Source organism: Lonchura striata, chromosome 6 (assembly GCF_046129695.1).
Source record: "Lonchura striata isolate bLonStr1 chromosome 6, bLonStr1.mat, whole genome shotgun sequence".
Taxonomy (NCBI): Eukaryota; Metazoa; Chordata; class Aves; order Passeriformes; family Estrildidae; genus Lonchura; species Lonchura striata.
The window spans coordinates 55278574-55300212 of record NC_134608.1 but is presented as its reverse complement, the minus strand read 5'-3'; the positions used below and the strand labels follow the sequence as shown (position 1 = coordinate 55300212).

Sequence of the window (21639 nt, the reverse complement as noted above, 5' to 3'; positions counted from 1 at the left end):
TCTTCCTGACCATGTGTGTGGATAACATAGAAACACACTTCAAGAATGTACTCGTAGTTCAGTCTAGTGCAAATTTTAGCATTTAACAAATACATTAACTTCCTCAGACTTGCAGTGGAGATGCATCTGCCCTGGTAATTCCATGAATGCTGCACTTAACAAGATGTTTCCTTTTTGTTGCTTAAGACACTTGATTTTGAAGCTAGAAATCCCAAAATCTTAGCACAAGCCCCAGGTTTCAGTGCGACTACAGCAGTAATAAAGGCAAATTATTCCTGCTGGGAAAACCATGATTTTCTCTACAATGGATTAAGCCAGGCAAAACATTCTATTAACTCTCCAATGTGCATAACCTGATAACCAGTAGATGCTGTTATTGCCATAAGCCTTGTCCTTCATTCCCCCAGCTTCTAGGAGAAAAAGCACCTTGATTTCCAGTGCTGGAGACTGTAAATTCCTTCAGTGGAGATTCCTCCAGTGAGTTTGGCTCTCACTGTGAAGATACCACAGGTTATTAACTCATGTGCAGCAAAGATCAGCTAACCAGGTGTTTAACCTGGTTAAATGACTTGACTTTGACTGCTGGTTCCCACATACACAAGTTTGTCCTTGTTCTTGTGTTAAGGATTGTTTTGACAAGTAAATTATCTAACTCAAAGTAGGTGCTACCTAAACTAACTTCTCCCAGGAAAGACTTGACGTGATTTGGAGCTGATTTGCCACATGCCATGGTTCCTTTACACATCTGTATGGGAAGTACCGATAACAAGTGTATTTAATTGATATAGACATAATACTCTACATAACTACATAATGAAAGGTGCTACAGGATAGAAATTTCTTGCTCTTTCTCATTTATTTATATCTCTCATTTGTAAATTCCATGTTGCTTCCATAGCAGCACCATAAATCAAAGCCTAAACCTGAAGATGTGTGCAAGTGGGAGGGTATCCAGGACAGACTGCACTTGCATCTGACAGCTAAAAAAGCCAAGGGAATAAACACCATAATAAGTCAGTGTGCCCTATCTCTGGCTTAGATTATCTGGGGGCCATCTGAATAAACTCTCAGCTGCAGCAGGAAGCCCTGGGACTAGATCTTTCACCTTCCTTTGATTGTCATTTTCCAATTGTTTTCATTTTTCAGTGACGCCAGCACACTTATTCACTGATGTTCCATTCTGGCCTTGCTCTGCCAGATCCACCCAGAGAAGACTGAAGCCAAGAACAAACAGGGGCTCAAAAAGATGGGCTTTCTTTGAGGCATCCTCAGGTGTGAGGTCCTGAAGAAAGATGTAGGTTGTGCTTCAGTTTTGTGTAAGTGTGTTGAGTTCATCAGGCTTCTTGAAAAGGTGGAAATGCCATCACATGCTCAGAACCAAGGGTACCAACAGCAGAGATATTTCTGTGGCAAAAAAAAAAAAAAAAATCCTTTTTTTTTCTTTTCCAAACCAGAAAACTATAAAAGCCTACTATAGAAGGAGAGATTTTGCTCATTTTCTAATCTTTGTAAGACTGATTGTGCCATGAAAAGTGGCACAATGTGGCAATGCAACAAGTTCACTGAGAATTCCAAGTTGAAAAGGACCCACAAGGATCATGGAGTCCAACTCTTAAGTAAGTGGCTGATATGGGGATTGAATCCACTTTGGTATTAGTGGCACCAACTGAGCCAATCTCTCCTCTCCTCTCCTCTCCTCTCCTCTCCTCTCCTCTCCTCTCCTCTCCTCTCCTCTCCTCTCCTCTCCTCTCCTCTCCTCTCCTCTCCTCTCCTCTCCTCTCCTCTCCTCTCCTCTCCTCTCCTCTCCTCTCCTCTCCTCTCCTCTCCTCTCCTCTCCTCTCCTCTCCTCTCCTCTCCTCTCCTCTCCTCTCCTCTCCTCTCCTCTCCTCTCCTCTCCTCTCCTCTCCTCTCCTCTCCTCTCCTCTCCTCTCCTCTCCTCTCCTCTCCTCTCCTCTCCTCTCCTCTCCTCTCCTCTCCTCTCCTCTCCTCTCCTCTCCTCTCCTCTCCTCTCCTCTCCTCTCCTCTCCTCTCCTCTCCTCTCCTCTCCTCTCCTCTCCTCTCCTCTCCTCTCCTCTCCTTTCCTTTCCTCTTCCTTTATTGCCATTTCTGGGATGTATTACCCAGGTACAGATGTGTATCACCAAAATAGAGAGATAACACCACAGTGAGTTCAGCACCATGATTCCTCATCTCTCCTGCCAGCTGCTCATATGAGATGAAGGAGAGAAAGATCCACATTCCTCATATTTATCCTGACCAAACTCATTGTTCCTCAGGAACAGGAGTTGACATGAGTGAAGAAGGCTGGACTGTCTTGACCTTACATATATCCTGTCCATTTTAGGCTTGGGACCTTGTTGGCAAAGAAAGCAAACACCAGTGCATCTATTCTCCTTGTGCAAACATTTCAATTGCACAGGGGCTGCCAGTTTGGCATTCAACATTAACATTAAAGCTTAGAGGGGAAAAAAAGCTGTTCTGGAATGGCCCAACAGGGAAAGCCATCCACGTATTTGCACTTTACAGCTGTTAGTGGTGCTGCATGCAGAGCAGCTCCCTGGTCTGAGGGTGGATCTGCAGGGCAACTGCATTTTTGGAGGTTTCCTTTGAAACAGAAACAAAACAGAAGAAAAAGCACCAAACCGCAATTTTAAAAATAGGATGCTCTAAGATGCCTCCTCAAACTCACAGACTGTCCTTATATAATTTAATTTTTTGAATTTTTTAGTGTTGGAATCTGTGGTATTGATTCCAAGATTGTAGAAAGTCTCTGTCTTTCAGCCCCGTTGCCAAAGAAGTTGTCATAAATTGTCTGTGCTGGTTCCAAGGTTGTTTATTCTGTTTATCTCTAACATGTTCTGCTGCCCTGCCCAGCTCTGTCCTGCAGGGCAGCGTGTGGGGCTCTGCCCTCAGTGGGATATTACAAACATTAAATTCCAGAAACTCCCTGGGCTGGATTTACAATAACGTGCCAAGATCTGTCACCTACGTTGGACAGTGTGTCCCCAGCCTGAACCAACAGAAAAATGCCAACACCACAGTGAAACATGGAGGGCATGGAGAAGGAGAAAAAGGACAAGACACACCCAATTTCCTCCATCTTGTCCCCTTTGAACCCCTTATCTAGAATCCTATAATTTTACTTTTGCACCCGTGCCACACTTAATTATTACTGATATCAAACACTCAGAGCTTGTAATTCATCCTGTAAGATTGAAAACTCTTTTCCATGGACAAAGATCACAGCCAGTGTCTCTGGGGGCTCTGTCCAGGGGGGTTCCTGACCCCCTGCCAGGGTCCCAGACCTGCCAGGGCAGCCAGAGGGATGCTCTGGATTCCAACACTTTAAGAGTGAGAACAGCCTGGGTTGTCAACAGAGGGCTGTTCAGAGAGACAGACAGGAGAGTGAAAGAAGGCTGGCTATTGTTCAATATGTGGTATAGGCTGCAAGAATGCCTTGAGAATGCAGCGCCCACATGTCAAGCAGAGAGAGAGGGCTTTGTGTGAGAACTCTGAGGCAGAATGTCAATCATGTGAATAACCTCTATCTCGTTTTTTTATCTTGGTCCTTGTTATGACACTTCCCTGCCTGGAGTCCACAAGGATAGGTGTCAATTTCATGGAACATGCTGGTGTCTAATCCAAGCTGTCCAGGTAGTGCGTGCAGGGAACTGACCTGCCATGAGGTGAGAAAGAGTGTTGGAAGCATCCCACCTTTCCTGTGTGCTCTGCTTTGTGCCACTCTGACACAGCCTTCAGCATCCTTTATGAACAGGTAACACACGAGCACCCTGCTTTGCTTTGGCTTTTCCTAAAACAGGAATGCCTTTCTCATTCTTCGGAACAATGTGCAATGATTTGGAGCATTCATAACTGGAGGAGGAAAACATTGGGTAATAGAAAGGAAAAGCTACACACTCATGCAAATGTAAAACCCTTGCTTGATCTGACAATGGTGCACATTGTGTCTGGGTGCAATGATGTCAGAGCACTGTTATGAAATTCCTCAAAATCCTGAGCGAAACAGAGGCAACATGCCTGGAAAGGACCCATCGGTGATTAAAATAATTTTAGTCTTTAAGAAAATTAATGCTTGAAACAGAAGCTTGCTGGGCTGAGAATAACATACCTGTTGTGACCTGAATCAGAGCTGAAGTCTCCCTCCTCATGGGTTGGTGCTACTTCATGGTGCTTAAGGCAGACCCACCTTTGAGGTAACACTGTTTTGCTCACCAGCAATGGGAAGAGATCTCATACTGATAAAATCCTCCTCCCTGAGAGAGGCTGGGCTAGGGTTTAGTGAGCCAACATAATTCAGGGATCATAATAGGTCTATTTCCGTGGAGTTTAGGGTCAAGAGGAGCAAATTTGCTCAGGCACCCAGAAGTGAGAGCTGTCACGTGAATATGCAGGAGGGAAGTGGTCCTGGGCAGCACAGGGTACAGTCCTACGCCACCAAATTCAAAGAGAACTTTCCCAAAAAGTTAAGAGAGCATTAATAATGTGGATTTTGGGATAAACCACGTTACTTCACTGGCCTCCACCATAGTTTATTTGGTATAGTGAATGAACGAAAGGCCATATAAAAATCTGTTTGTTGAAACTGGTGTAGCTCTTGTCAGTTCAATAGGGCTGTGCTGATTTGTACCAGCTAAAGATTTATTTTCATCACCTCAGGTTTCTTCTTCACTTTTATAGCAACTGTAGCTGTATAGCACTTAATAACAGCACCTTATTATGTTATAGTTTTCCATGATTCATGTAAGTGCACATAACCACTTGTATTTAGGGCTTAAATGCTGTGCAGATAATCGTCTTGATTGTAGAAGCAAATTTTATTTATGCATAAAAATATTGTTTATTTGGCCAAAACTAGCTATTTCCAAAGTGTGCCAGAACACAGAAACCTACAGGATGGATGTACCATTGGAAACTGCCAGTAACTAGGGAAAACCATGTATTGTTCCACAAAATCTTAAAATCTGTTTTTCAGAGTAACCCATGAAAAAATATTCTGTTTCATTCTAGAGGGTAAAACCATTTTGATAAAAATTTTGCATCTCTTTTATTTTGGTTTCAAAAATTATATTTCCCCCCCCCCATTAAAACACAATTCAGAATACATTTTAATACGAAATCCTATAAATCTCACTGAAAAATGTTGTTACAATTCCTTGGGGAAGAGGGAAGGGTTGTTTCTTTTGCATTTATCTTGTATTGTGAGAGCGTGAAAAGGAAAAATTCTCCTAATAGCTATAATTTTGTCAAAAGCTATTTTAGAAAGAAATGTGATTTGACCGAGATAGCGGCCAATTCTTGGGTTAGATTCTTTAGCAGTGCACAAAGCAAAAACTCTAGCTGGGGTTCCAAACTACAACTACCAAAACTCTCTGATGACTAACTCTTCCTGGCTGTGCTTCATGCTGGCTTGGAAAGAACAAGGCGACTTTTTGTCTAAGCCTGTACCAAAGTTATATAAAAGTCTGTGAAAAAGGTTGTGCAGATCCATCCACAAGCATCTGTCTTTTGCACATGCCTGTGGTGTTTTTGCTCGTGGCTTTTGAGGAGAGCTAATCTAAAGTTTAATTAAATCATTGAGCTTTACTCCAGCCATACTTTTTTCCCCTCCCCTAGCTGGCTGGTTTTTTTGTGCGGGAATTTGCTGTGGTCCCAAAAGAAAAATTAATAACACTTCCTATCCTGAGTGATCTGATGGTGCATGTTGTCACTGGACATTGAGGAAAAATGTCCATCATCTACTCTGGCCGATATGGTGGAGAGCTGGCATCCCCTTGCCCTGAGTCAGGCTGTGACAAGAGAGGTTGGTGTTAATTAAAATTAATGTGATAATACCCATGCCTCCAAAACACCATGCAGGCCATTTGTGCATATTTAGCAAGTTCTTCAACCCTGAAATGAAACCCATATGACAAACATAACAGCTGAAATACAGGCAGCAGTGAGCACATCCAATTTTTCTGTAGGAATCTGGACCCACCAACCCATGGACTCAGGAAAAGTATGAGGAAGAGCTAAATGAAAATTCTCTTCTTGCTCAGAAGACATTCTGCCTTCCCGTTCCTGCTCCCTCACTTCCATCAGACAATGACCTTTCATGGAGCTTAATCCCTGCTAGCACCACCCTCATCCCACGTTCCTCCCTTGTTCTTCATTAAGCTCCACTTCATGTATTTCCAGTCACTTCTGACTGGAAATGTCACACTCCCAACTGCCAGAAATGCTCCCAGTCCTTTCCTGTGCTGGCCTCAGCTGCTGCATGGTCCAGCTCCCCCTCAGTTACTATTCCACACTCGAGAAAGGCTGGAACTAGCAGGCAGTTCCAACAACAGCAGGAACACCCAGGGCCAGGAAGTGGAGGCTGGAAGGGCTGAGCTGGGTCAGAGTTTCCCCACCCCTAAATCTGTCTCAGTCCTTATTAAGTTCTCTACCTCCTCCTTGCCACAGACTGCTCCCACGGATGCTCTCAAATCCAGAATTCCCCACTGTCCAATGGGGAGCTGCACTTTGTAAGGAACTCACCATCCAGAAGAGCTCAACTCCCAGCTGGGCATCCTTATAATGACCAGATTTTCAGAAGTGTTCAGCATTTTGCAATTATTTGCCATATCATCTCTTGAAAAGTTTGGTTACAGTAGCCAGAAAGACAAAAACCTTATGAAAGGAGTAAGTGTAGGAAGAACTTGTTCACAAATTCACTCTCCTGTCCTAAAATCCAGTTCCCAGGTGTGCTGCAAGATCCTACTAAAAATCTCTGATGATTAATGAAACTTTTTAAAACATTCCTATCCACTTTACATAGGTATTTTTCTTTATTTTAGTATGCCCCTTGTTTGCTATTTGTGCTTTAAAAAGGGATTCAAAGGGATCGTCTTTGATCCTTGCACTGGCTTTGTGGTTATCTTCATTCTTATACTCCAGATCATGGCAAGCCCCTGCAGGCTCCTTTCTTCATCCTCCCTCAATTTTCATTCCTCTCTAGAGTTGGACTATTTTTTATGCAGGTTATCCTCAAAGTGGAAACTTCAGCCGAGTTCTATGAGCTCAGCACATTTTACATTTCTGCTTCCTCGACCTGCATCACTTGGGCGGGGCTGGACCGAGGCTCACCAGGAGGAACTTCCCCACCAACAGTTGTGGCTGTTGGGAACTGAGGCAGGGATTGAGCCTCACAGGACCTGGCAGCACTGTCTCTAAACCCCCTGGGTGAGAGAAACCTTCAGACACACCTCTCAGGACTCTTTTAACCTTTTGGCACCCCTAGAAGGATGCTCCAGCCAGGGGTTGTGCTGCATTTCAGATGCAGCTGGGTGGTGTTTATACATTTCTTGACACAAAGAGGCTGCTCTAAGAGGCTGCTCTACTCTGTTCTAAAATGTTGCTGGCAAATTGTTGTTAACATGAACAAGAGAAACAAGAGTGTTGAGAGCTCTGGGTATTATTGAAATATTTAAATATTATGTATGATGATGCCTCTAATTCAACATTTGCTGTGGTAAACATAGCAGAAATCACTGTAGCAAAATGTTATTCTATATTCTAAGCCAGATTCTTGAGGTTTGTTTTATTTATATCACACATGGCTGAGAGAAATAGTTCTAGGAAGGATCAAACCTTATATTTTCTTTTCAAGTTGCCAAAATATCTTAGATAAATCAATTGTCGAGGACTCATCTGTGCAGCTAAAGATCTATTTTTAACCTCTTGGTGTGCCAAAATCAGGAACAATTATTAATCTGTCCTGAAATTGCCAATACAACCTGCTAGCAACAGATGGTGTGAATGAAAAGCCTGAAGTGGCCATTTTTAATATTCAGTAGATTAAAAAAATCTTAGGTCTCTAATCTTACCTAACCTCTTGTGACCAAGAGCCCACATTATTGACTAAAAGACAATATCAATAGCCTTGGTTTGAGCCTGAATCAGCCAGGGAACTGGATCTTCGGAGGCACTTTGTACCTCTAAGTGGTGCTTTGTGTTCCCATCTCTGCTGGCCTTGGTGGGAGAGGACCACTGAGGGTTACCCTTTGGAAACTTAAAAGTCAGAGCACCCAGTGCTGCAGGTATGGCTGCACTCCAGCGGTTCTTGTTTAGGTCTGAACTTGTATGGTACTTAAGAACAGCTCCTGTCAATGCCAAGGGATGCAGAAGGATTACATTACTAGATATTATCTCGGGCTTGATGTATTTATACATCTCAATTACAAAATCAGGAAGTGTTGCCAGCCATCCTTTGGATACAGCTGGCACAAACACACACACACAGAGAGAGAGAGAGAGAGAGAGAGAAAGAAATAAAAATAATCCAATACTGTGAGCCTGCTTGAGTTTTTGATTAGTTAAGGATTGTGGAAATCTGATTCTTGCAGCCTGTGGTGACACTGTGCTGCTGGGGAAACTGAGTTTTGTTCCGTGTGCCACTGCTGGGGAAGGCAGGAGTGCAGGATCCCACAGCTGCTCAGGAAAGGTGGATCCCAAACTCCAGACTCACTCACCCCACCCAGGAGAAAAGCCGATTCTGAATCCCAGGTTTGGGATTGCTCATTGTTTCCTGTAATATCTCTGCACCCCTGATTTATTTTGTGAGCAACAAAGGCAAGGGGGACTTAAACCACAACAGGAGAATTCCCCAGGTCAGGTATCCTGTATTTGCTGAGCAAAAGCAGCAGATGTGGCAGCAGGACAAACTTTGCACTTTTGACTCAGAGGCAGACAAATCCTCCTGTGAACCGAGGGCTGCAATTTGAGAAGCCTCTCTCCATTTTTAATGATAGCTTTTTTAAAAACTATCTTTATTGATAGTTGTGGGCACAGACCCTGTATCCTGGTGGGTCGGCAGCTCCTCAGCCACAAAGCCCAGCTCTGGTCCAGGCCTCCCTCCTGTCCTGTCCCACCCACGTGAAAACACTGAGCAGGGTCAGGCAGTCCCCTGACAACTGGGGATGTGGGAAAGCTTTTCCCAGACAAGCAGAAGCCTTTCCAGAGCTCAGGCCAGGGAGGAAAGGCTGCTGCACCAGGGGAGAATGCTGGGAGTGCATCTCAGCTTCCTGATGAAGGGAAAACGAGCTCTCCCCTGTGTGCTTTTCTCTGGAGGCTGTGAGAGTGAGAGGGAGAAAAAGAATGGAAGATGAGAAAATAGCCACCTAGAGGGATGTAACGTTAATTTTGCACATTAGCACACTGATGGCAGGTACTGCTTTGGAATGGAAGGTGCTGGGAAACACCAGGAAAGATAAACTTCAATATTAAGTGATCTTGTACAGCACGATTTAGTGTGCCAAACAAAGCAAGACAAACACTTAAAGAACAAGGGCATAGCTAAATCCCTCAAGGATTTCTGCTGGAAAGAAGCAGGGCCTGGGATGCCTAATGATCTCAGTAGATATCAGCAAAGTATTCTTCATTTCTACTTGTGGATGTGACACAGAACCCCTTCCTAACTTTGGATACATCTTGCACCAAGATTGCATTCAGTTGTCTGAAAATGGGATTATTAAGTGATTATTCATGTCTGTAATATTGTTTCAAAACAGAAAAATTATTAAAATGCCTTCCTGTGACAGCAAATTTCTGACATGTGTTCCTAAATGTTAATTTCAGCCATGTTTTTTCTCGTGATTGTGTTGAAAGTCTCTTTGTCTCCATGGTTTCTAGGAGAATTTCTGCACTATTAGCAGTGAATTAACTCTGAATATCAGAATATATAACTCTGAATACATGGGTTTCCTTAATGTGAAAATATTTTGCATCCTTGCAGAAATAGCTTCAGCACTTCTGTGAGGGATATGGTCTGCAAAGCACAACCAGCCCTTGTAATCACACCACCACAATTCAGAAAAATAAATGAGGGGTCTAAGACATGATGTGCGATCTTTTTAGTAATGAAAATACTTTTTTTAAAACTTTCTATGTGTGTGCATTATTGTTCTCATTCTTACTTCTCTCATGGATGGTGGAAAAACATACAGCTTTTTAGCTTTATACGATCACAGGAAACAGTCCAGATTTCTGCTCTGCCTTACTTGAAGACTCTCTTTTAGGTTGCTTTGTGTTGTTTGTTCTCAGAGAAGAGACCTTGCCATTTGATATTAACATTAACAGAAAAGTCCTGAACCAAATAAGCTCTTAGAGCTCAGGGGAAACATCTCCAAATTTTTCTGCTGTCTAGATGGACTAATCACACACTGCAAAAACAGAGGAATAGCCAGGGAACTGGAAATGATATCTTCAGGGCTTTTTTTTATAATCATGTTTCAATCCACTGTTTAAATTTTTTCCTTTTTTTTTTTAATTACTGTTTAAAATCAACAACAAAGTATTTCCTTTGTCTTTCCTGTATAGGGAATCATGAAAGATACAGATTATATGGAACAGCCAAGGTTGGGGAAGAAGGGAAGGTCATCACTTTACAGGACTGAATCCTAAGTACCACCAGAATTCCTGACAACACATAAAATAAAGAAAAGCCTGCAATAACTAAACTTCCTTTTTTGAATGGGTGCCTAGTGCAAGAAGGTACCATTGACAAGGAAGGCATCTAAGGACACTTAGCAGCAGCCAGGTAATATTCAGTATCTTCCAAGATCCAATGCCTCAGCCCACAAGAGCAGAGATGAAGGGGATTTTTAGCATCCAAAAAAAGAAAGGTGAAGGGTTCATCTCAGTCCTAGGTGGTATTTGAAGGCTGGTGTTGGTTAAGGCATGCCCAGCACTGCTGCCAGCAGCTTACAAACCATTTTCTTTTGACTTTTCCTGTCTGAAGGACAAGAGCTGGGATTAGGGTGAGCACAGAGCAAGCCTTGGGCTCACCCCTCATTCCTTTCATCATCAGACCATTTGGATTCTCTATACAGCTGGGAAAAAAACTCTTCCACACTCCAGCTCATGTAAATTCCTCTGTAATTCTCTTGATACAGGTGAGTGAGGAATGACACCAGTTGATGATATTTTCCTGCATATTTATTTCTGAGTTTTAACCTTTTTTGCAGCAAAATCACAGTGAATTGAGCCATTTTTGGCGATTACTGTAGTCAAAGACTGTGAAGCAAAGCCAGGAGCATTTATAAAATTATCCATGATAGATTCACCTAGATTTATTTATTTCTTTATTTTAAAAATTTATGCAGCCCACTTGTCAGGCTTCTGAAAGTGGTGATAAGATGACAGACAGGTGAGAAATAAGGACCTTTCAACCCAGAGATCATTTTCTCTTTACAGTTCATGAGAGTTTATTTTTAACAAGACCTCTATGAAAATAAAGTTGTGTTACTCTTGATTCACATCCCCTCGCCCCCTCAAAAAAACCATGTATGTATATATGCATATATAGATATTGAAGCAGTCTATATAAGGAAATACATGAAAGATGTAAAGAAAGAACATCAGAGATATAAAAAATAATATTATGAAAGAAAGACTATGTATATGACTGTTTAATTTAATGACCATTAGACCCCTAATGTCTTAGAGTATTCAGATAGACTTAATCCTAAATAACAATGAATCTACTCCCTTTTTTTAGCACTTTAAAACAACTTTGTTCCTTTGAAAGTTACAGTAGTTTTTACTGGTCTGCCTTCAACAAGGTTCAGTAGCCATTTATGTGATGTGATGTGATTTACCCTCCATTAATTAGAACTTTTCTGGTAGGGGAAAAAAAAAAACACCACAAAAAAGAGACTGTGAAGTTCTGGCATTTTTCTATTTCTATCTGTATTGAAACAAACGTATAATTTCAATTCCAAACACTGAGCTGGTAGAAATAACTTTAGCTGGAGGAGGTAAATCTAAATATAGTGTTAAATCTGCCTGTACAAAACAGAAGTCTGCACACACAAACCCACATCTGCATGTGCAGAATGAGTCGATTCTTGCTCAGGTGAAGTTTTGCCAGTGTGAGCATGCAGGAACACTGGGTCAGTTGTTAAAATGCTGAACTCACAGAACTCACAAATTCTATTTGATCTAATTTGTGAGTCTGAACACACAGCAACAAACACTTATCCATGACATGGGGTAAAGAAGCATACTGCAATAATAAAATATCTACTTTTCCATCATTGTTAAATTCTCAAATGTCTAAGTTTTGGATCTACACATCTTCCTATACTAACAAAGCACTTGAATGGGAATTCATCTATGTGGAATGACATTTATATTTCCCCTTATCAGCAAGATGTTTAGCCCTTCTTTTTTAAATATCAGCAATAAAGTAAAATTGTATTGATGTACAGAATATTTGTCATAGATTCTAGACTAAGTAGAATGAAAATTCTGTATTTGTATTTTGCAATTTTTGAGAAAACCTTTGTGTGCAACACACAGCCCATTGCAGATCCGAGTATCCACCCTACTGGAGTGAATCTCATGTAGGTTCCAATTTTCCATTGGATGGAAAAGCACTGTACTGGAGTTGAAACACTTCATTTTTAATAGCTAGGAAAGTAACCAGTGGCTGGGTAATAAGTCCTATCACACAGGCACATCCCTGGAAAAATCCACTCTATTTTTACTAGGAGACCCTCTGCCATCAATTTGCTGTCTGACTCAAGTTCCTTAATTTTCCCTGCAAGTCAAGTGAGAATACTGTCCTTTTTGGGATCATTGTTCATTTATTTCATCAATATGTACTATGATAAGCTTGTCTCCAACTGACCAAAAAATTACTTCTTTAGTTTTTATCGGTGAAATATGGTCATACAAAAATTTACTTCTCTGGCATACTCCCCACTTACCATAATGAGGAAGTATATCTGAAGAAATATACGGTTAGAAATAATGCTTTTATGTTTTCAAGATTTTGTTATTTTTGCCTCAAATCACAGCTCAGTTCAGTGTGATCTGACATGGTTGAAATACTGAAACCCCCACTCCTCCAAAGCAGTGTTTATTATAGAAACCACAAACTTAAGCTAACCTAGAGCAGCTTTTCCAGCAGTGATATAATTACAGTAGTTATTGTTGCAATAAACCAGATGTTCCTGAGCTGGAATGAAAGCACTTCCCCCCCACATTGCATTTGTTATGTTGCCTCTTTTCAAGTTTCACATCAGCTGTTCGGAAAGCGCTCTCTCCCTTGAGTGTCACTTACAGATTCTTGCTGGGTGAGTCTTTTAGGGCAAAAGAATGAAATGCTGGCCAGGTTCTGAATGTTCACTGCACCAACACGACAGTTTTCGCTGTCACTAATTCTTGCCCTGGTTTAAAGATTTATAATTTTTGTCCTTTAAGACACTTGGCTGAAAAAACAAAAAAACCAACACTTTGGAAAACCTGCTTATTGAATGAGTACATTGTTCTGTGTGAAAAGGAGTGATCCACTCCTACAAAATCAATGGAGTTTGGCACAGACTTCAGTGGAGCCACCATTTTAGTCTTTTGAACTGCTTTTGTCAGCTGTGGTTGCAACTCCGGACCATGAACAACCGTTCAACCTGAACCACGAATATCCAGCATTGCTCCAACATTACACATCTTGTGTTTTTTTACAATGTGTTAGTCTACACATTTCTAATATTTCCCAGCCCAATCAAGTCCTAACTGCAAAAATGTGTTGCCAATAAAAAATTGGACTGTGTTTAAACTGCTAGGATCTTAGACATGAAAGTTGTTGTATATATTTCATGCGTGCAAGAAACCTGTCTAGGAACAACCACCACTAAGAGTCAAGAAGTCAGGAGATTGCTTTTTGCACTTATAGAGCCATATTATAATACAATAAAGAAACACAAACTAGGCTTGGGGTTTTGTTTATTCATAGATAAGGTTTACTCTCATGAAAATACAGGAACGGTAAGAATTAATTATCTTATCAACTATCTGAACAAGTCACGGCAATCCTGGAAGAAACCTTTGTAATCCTCAGGTACACATGCTGATCTTTTTTTCTGCTCACTCGTGGTAAACTATTAGTCAGCCCATCCCCGTGGCAACTGCAATGTGATGAGGGAGGAATTCACCCCATGGTCTGCTAAATTTACACTTTGTAAAAATGTAAATGTTTCTTATAGAAGGAATTTACATGGCTCTGAAACACAGTCCAACTTTTCACTGATGTGGTAGGGGATGCAGAAGTTGTTGGCCTGGTTTTACAAAAATCTTTGAAAATGGGCCATAAAATAGCTGAGGAAACCCAAGAGGCACCCACACGTTTGGAAGCAGATTATAAGAGAGCTCTGCTGCTCAGCCACAATCAGCTCCCTGCTTTCAAAAGACACAGTATCAAATTCACATTTTTTTGCTCTCCTACAGGGAACGTGTAAGAGCTGAAATAAATAAATAAACAGAGCCCATGCCCAGGGAACCTTGACGTCTTTCCCATCATTGAGGCCAGGAGGCCCCTGCACTTCTCCCTTGGCTGTGACATGCCCAGCAAATATTTCCACCACCCACACTAGATTCATTCTTAACTCTCCTCACCCACTCATCATTACAGCTGTGCAAAGCATCCATTACAAACCCTGGAGCCACCCAAAAGCTACCTTTGTAACTTCAACCTGTGCTTCACACCCAGCGGGGATTGGTTGGACTTTTGGCTGCATTAACTTTTTGAGACAATTGATCCCCAGTTTTATGCATATTTGGGCCCAGGTTAAGGTGAATGAATTATGGGTTGCATAGTTTGAAAATCACTGAGAGGGTTTCTCATCACCTCACTGCATAGACCTCTGTCAATATTCATGGAAATTGAAAAAGATGTGGAAATTGAAAAAGTACACTGCAAAAGGGAATACTAATAACAGTGGTCAAATCCCAAATGAGCTCTTTGCGTTGCAAACAATTCCTGGTCTGAAGGACCTGGGCAGGGGGGAAAAGGAAAAAAAAATCTTTTAAAGTCTTTAACACTTTATTGCTTCAAAGTGTAAGTCACTCATAAATTTTTTATTACATTCCTTTATTTAGCACATATGCATGCCACTAGTGGTTCAATTAGACAGGAACTCTGCAAGGAGTTGCTGTAATGATGCTCTCTGGCAGGAAGTAGAGGGAAACCGAGACTTCAAATTTCCAAAGATGGAAAGTTAGATTTTTCTGTAGTCAAAATGAGAGATTTATTTGGTTGGTGGCAAAAGTTTGTGTCTGCAAAGTTTGGATTTGGGTGCTCACCAAAACTGAGTGACATCTTGCTCTGTCACCTTTCAGAACTGTGGGGAAATCTGCTTTAAAGCCACTGGCAGAACTTACAGATAAGCAAGTTTTTTTTTTTAATAACAAGCAGTTTGAAGGACAGGATTCAATTTAGGAGGCTTTATGGCTTTTTAGACAGGATTGAAGAAACTAATTTCACATCTTAATTTTTAAAGGCAGCCCAGACCACTCAAGGCAGAAGTACCAAACATGTCACTTAACATCTTGTAACAAAAGAACTTCCTTGGTTTCTGTTTGCAGCATGGCATATTCTTGTTTGCAAAAGAATCCTCTGTCATGAGTGAGCCCATGCAGAAGACTGTGACCACCTTACCAGATCCCAGCTGTGGAACACTCCTTCCTGCTGATACTAAAATATTAATTTCAGTGAGAGCCAGAGGGACAGCTTTTAGTGTGTGGCCAATGTTGCTTTGTCCTGTGGTGACTTCAGTTATCTTCTGAAGTCCTGTGATGCACCCGTTTATCAAAATGCCTTCAAGACAAGCAGATTTAAGGTTTGTAAATGTGTATATATCACAGAAAAAGTGGCTTGAGATGGAGTTATATTGTACTTAAGGTCACATTAAGAAAAGCAGGCATGGGGTTCAGCTGAGCAGGGGGAGATCCACAGTGCAAGAGTCTGAATTGGTCACCACAGTGTGAGGCACTATTGGCTCTCAGTTCTCCCAGATGTCTGGGAGAGGTAAGGTCAATCACAGCCTAGAAGTTTCTGTTTTTTCCCATTATCTCCACAGGGAAGGGGAGTGACTGAGCTTGGAGTGTATCTCGCTCCACGTTAGGTGAGGTTGCCAGTGTCTGGTGAATACACACAAGGTGGAATTTGGTGGATGAGGAAGGGAGAGAAAAACATTCAGTTGTGTGGAGGTCAGTGCTTTATCCTGCTCTGCTGAAAGCAGAATTCCTGCCTTGGTCAAAAATTAACAAGTAAAAATAGTATGGAAAGTTTGTCATGGAAACATTAACAAATTACAGAATCAGCAGTGGTTCTCTGTGAAGAAATAAGCCACAAAACCAACATGTGAGCAGCCCTGGATTGCAACACCAGAACCCCAAAGTGCATTTATAACAGCCCTTAGTCACCACTTTCACCGTGTCCATTTGTCCCAGCTTGGAGAAGTGCTGAGCATCCTCATCCCACATCAGCATCAACACCTTGAGGACTGATACCCAGGGGCAGAAAAAATACTACACGTTAATTTTTCCTGTCACACACATGTGGATGGCTGTGAATCATGGGAAAAAATTGCTTTCCAATAAATGATGTGAGACTAGAAAAGTGATAACATAATGCTTAATTTGAGAGTAAAACCCCTTTGGATTCGCTCCAGTAAAAGAATGATGCCACTCTAACAGCCCTGTTCTGAGGAGTCAGTTGGCATTTCCACTGGTAATCTTGATTCTTGGGATTGGGATTGGGATTGGGTCTGTCATTTCAACTCAGGCTGAGTTGTAACTTAGTGCAAAAAAGAAAAATAAATTGCTGAAATTATAGGTTTTCTCCCTCCTCTCTCTCTGCATCACAACAAAATCAGGTTTATTTTTTATAAGCTATTTGCAAAACCTCGCATCATAAACATCTTCCTTTTAAATGGATAGATAAAGAAAGGAAGACAAATGAAATGAGTTCAATATTTAAGAGATTTGCTGAACATAGACAGTCTTTCCTTTCCATAAGTTGCTATTTTTTCTTGTTAAAAAATGAGAAATATGTTACAAATCACACTTAATAACATGAGGGAAAAAATGCAGGCAATTAGTACTGAATGCTTCAGTAAACGTATCTGTTGCAGGAAGAGGTGTCATAAAAAATTAGATTTACTGCCACTGAAGTCAGCAAAAGCATTTCCATTGCCTCCATCTGGAGGAGGACTTGGTTCCTAGGAAGTTCACTCCAAAAGTGATTATCTTTATATCAGCAAGTCTAGGAGTGAGGGCTCCATGGCCTTCAAGATGAATGCTAGAGGGAATAAAGGGCTGTAAAATCCCTGTTTCTGCAATGATAAAGATGCTGGCCCCAGCTGAAACATACAGAAATTAAGTACAGTTATATGAGTTTGAAAATCTGACCAAAAATCTCAGAGTAACCACATTTGCAGTCCTACCACAGGTAAATCTTCCAGAGATCTTGTTACAACTGTGACTTAAATAAGCAGTCTGGGGCCTGTCTCAGTGTTTGTTATCAGATTGTTCAAATATTCCACTTGCATATATTAACTAAAGAAGGTCTCAGACCCTTTGTTCCACCTGTATACAGAATTTACCAAATTCACTGCTCATAGTCTTCATAATAGAGGTTGAATTGTCTGGGAATTTTCAAATAATCTTGTCAGACTGTGACTTTCAATTAATATAAAAAAGGACCTGTAAGGGCTTCCTTAAACTGTCTCATTTTTGGCCTAAAAAATAACCAGACTTTCAGTATTCTGTAATGGTTAGAGGTATTGGTGACAAGCTATTGTGGCCCTGCTTTCCAGGAACACAGGCAAGCAAATATCAATTCCACTTTCTTGTGTGCAATTTATTCCATTTTTTGTTACTTGAGATGACTACAATTGTGTACAGCTTTTAACAGGCATGAACTCACAGCTGCTCACTTTTGAACCACTGCTACATCACATTTCCTCTCTCATGGAAGGGGAGAAGGTTTCCTTGGTCCTGTTCCCCAGGAAAACTCAGGGACTGAAATTCCTCTCTCCAGGCTCTTCCCAACAGCTCCTGCAGGCTGCCCACCTTCCTCCCAGCCTATTCTGAGCCCCATCTCTGCTGCTTAGCCCACTCTGTCTTTTTTCCACATGCATCCCTGCCCAAAACAAAGTCTGCAAGGTTCCCCACCCAGATCTTTGGAATTCCTGGGCAACCTTACATATGCCTTTGTTTTGGGCAGGAACATGTGCTGAACTGTCTCCTCCAGCACTGCTGAAGAGAAGGGCAGTGGTTAAACCTACCATTTTCAACAGGGCTTAACCCAGCCTGTAACAAAACCCTCGGTGAAGGTGCAATTTCACAAACCCCGCTCTGTGTGTGTGTGTGCTGTGGGAAGGAATTTGAGAAATGGCCATCTTTCCCCAAATTTCCTGCTAGAGAGGAGCAACAATCAGGACCAGGTTCAGCTGAGATCTGTGTGTAGGAAAAAGGTTTCATTCTTAGCCTTTGGTTGCCCTTATGGTTTGTATTTCAGACTTTGGGGGCCTCAACAGATGTACAGGCAACTCCAGCTCTTTAGTTCTGAGCTGACCTGACCTCAGCACCAGTTTGGGAGCTGGGGAGGCCACATTCGGTGTGAAGTTGGGCTGTACCTTGCCCAAATCACAAGCCAAAGCTCTGCCTTCACTAGACTGTGGAATTCAGGGTGGTTGAATCACCTTTTGGGGGGGTCTCTTGACCGAGGCTTTGCCCCAGGAAGCTCAGCCATGCAGAAAGCACTGCCATGTCTGTCAATCCCAAATATTGCAGTGGTGGGTGGCCTTCATAAGACAGGGTTTGTGCTCTGGGAAGACTCATCCATAGCATGTTCTGTTTTTCCTGGGTGGCAAGGAGGTGATCTCCAAAGCAGTGTTGTAGCCATTGGCAATGGAATGGGCAGGAGGTGTTCCATAACTTGGCATCTTCTAAAAGACAGCATTTGTGTTAAGGTGGGTTATCACACATAACCAGCCTTAATCCCTTTTAAATGAAGGCTCTGTTTATGGCTCATCAAGGTCAGGACTGTAAATCCTGGAACAAATCACCAGGTATAATGAAAAGGAATAATGCCAATTATATTCTCCAGCCATTTTTAGTACTTGAAACGTGGTCTCTGTACTCCTTGGACTTCTCTCAGGGAAGTACAGATGGTATCTTTGTGAGGTACTAGTAACCTGCTTATTACAGTTTTTACCACTTGCTTGAAATTCATGCCATTATTAAACATTGTATATGGCATAACAAACCAGGTAATTATTTCAGTTTTTCAGCGACATGTTCAACAGAGCTTTGGAAATATTTCCAAAGAAATTTCTAACCTTTATTTACCCTTTGTAGATAATTTCACTTTGCTTCACTCACACTTTTTGTAGTCAGTTGCTAGCAGTCATTCCCAGTTCACCGTTGGGAATTTCACAGGAATGGAAGGTTTTCTATATGTGTTGCATAAAATTTTGGAAACCAGAATGTCTCTAATCTTCATCACATGACTTTGCAAAAGAAAATCAATTCTGAGAGATAAAGTACTTCCCTCAAATAAAGACAACAAAACAAAATGTGGTGCAGAAGTAGCACATGATCTGATTCCTTACAGGAAATTATATACAAACCTTTCTGTTCAAAGGTAATTTCTTCACATTAGATTGAATACTTTAGTTATTTAAAAAAAATAACTAAGTTAAAAAAAATATCTAATGACAAAAAAAGAGAAAAAAAGTCTGTGGCTTTACTACAGTTAACTGGGCTATGTGTATTCTCTCAGTACAGCCAATTATTGTAGTTAAGCCAGCAGTGCTTAACTAGAGAAATTCTGCCTAGTTAGAGTGTTGGCTGTGTGACAGAACATGCATAAAGCACAGTAAATAGCATTGCTATGTGTAGAAATGTTTAATTCTCTCAGTTACAGAGGTTTATCAAGTCCAGTATATAATCTTAGGCTGGAAAGAAAGATAAAGAAACTTTGCAGGTAAGGAACAGTTTCCTGACAGGATCTTAAGTGTATTAATAGATTGGGATACTATTTTTTTAAATATTTTCCACTGAGGTTTAGGGGGAAAATAATAGAGTTGGTTTTTCCCTCATTATTTGGTGGTCCTTCCTTGAAACTTTCCAAACCAAAGCCATTTCTCACATCTGGCTGGAACACAGATCTTTAAGACATTCGAGTAATTCAAATCAGATGTAAAAAGCTAAGCTACACTGTATGAAATTCAAGAACAATATAGTTACAGGGTTAGAAAAGTCTGCAATATGGCACCTCTTTTAATCAATACCAGCCTCAGTTTCGGTTTGTCTGCAACTACAAGACTATAATTAAGAGTGATCTACTGCATTAATTATTTCAATACCCAGCATAGCAAGTTACTAGATTAGTGACACTTTGCATTTGCAGTATCATTAACAATTTGTTTCCCCTATGCTCTGGGTGAAGTCTACAGCAACGTGGCCTGAATCAGATTCCAGTTCCAATGGAAAATATTGAAGATCACTAATATCAATAAGCACTTCCTTATCCCTGCCATTTGGAACTGCCTGTATTGACTTTCACTGCATTCCAGGAGTTCTGCCTGTACCCAAACCATAGCTAGTCATTAATTTCCATTAACTAAGCCACCACTAAACGCCAATTAAATTATTTCCAATAAATGCTCCATTAATGCCTGTTATCTGCATTTAATTCCCATTGATTCTCAAAAGCTACCATGGAGCTTAATTGCTGCCCCAAGAAGAGCAGCTTCCCACAGGTGTCATCGGGGCTGACTTCTCCCCTGCTGCCAAGCACGAGGGAGCACTGCTACACGAGGCTGCCGTGCAAATCAATGGCTAAAAACCCAAACAGTTGCAGCTGGACTTAACCAGAAAACAGAATTTATCTCACCAGCAAGTGCCTGCTCCTCCAGGATACTGTTTCAGTGGGCCAGAAAATATTTAAGGGCTTTTTCTCAGACTTAGCTTGTGAAAATAAAAGCGACACAGTATTCTGGCTCGTTCCAGCTCAGTAAAAAAATACCATCTGATAAACAGAAGTTCTAGACCCAGGGAAAAATCAGTGTGATTGTTTAATCCTTTTCTGATCCTTATTATAATTTTTCCATACGAATATTTTTGACCAAGGGAAAAAAAATCCAAACCTTTACCTGTAGGATTCTTTTGAGTATTTTTTGGAAAGCATAGGTTCTCAGCAACACTTTTAACTCCTTAGGAATACATCACCTTTTAAAGATATCTTTTGGTATTTAACATGCAAGTCAGTTACACTTAAACTCTCAGAAACTGCCAATTCAAGAAAACAAAACATCTGCCTAACAGTGATGAGCTTGACTAATGTTCCTTTTGAAGAGAAAAGCAAAAGAATTGGCTTGCTGAAAATTGAATGTTAATGTATTTTTAAAACAACATTTTCAATTTTACATTCCAAAACATTTCCCCCTATTTTCCACACTATTTCAAGTTGACATCTAAACTAAATCTTTAGCTTTTATTCAAACAAATCACTTGATTGACCAACAATTACTGTATTCATAATCATGCTTTGTAATAGCTTTCTGGATTGTTTTATTGCTTTCATTAGGAGTGGAAATAAAACTCAACCATAGGACATTCCCTGAGAAGGAAAAATCTGGATCTCACAGGGCTTTGGTCAGAGCATTTTTTCATTAGGTTCACTTTCTGAAGATGTTCGGTGCATTATCCAAAAAGTCACTCCAAGCTAGTCCTGTGCAAAAGTTGCCACACATCCCACATTGTGCTATGGTCAAACCTCATGTCCATTATTAAATGACAGCAGGATAT

At 41.0% G+C, this 21639-nt stretch overlaps 1 long non-coding RNA gene across 1 annotated transcript in view; it reads right to left on the bottom strand.

Moving 5' to 3' along the window:
• Nucleotides 1-833: 833 nt before the first annotated feature.
• LOC116183766 (uncharacterized) overlaps nucleotides 834-21639 on the bottom strand; it is a 37660-nt gene continuing 16854 nt past the window's right edge. The window contains exon 2 of the long non-coding RNA XR_004148461.2: nucleotides 834-1404. This is a non-coding gene — a long non-coding RNA (uncharacterized LOC116183766). The remainder of the gene's footprint in view (nucleotides 1405-21639) is intronic.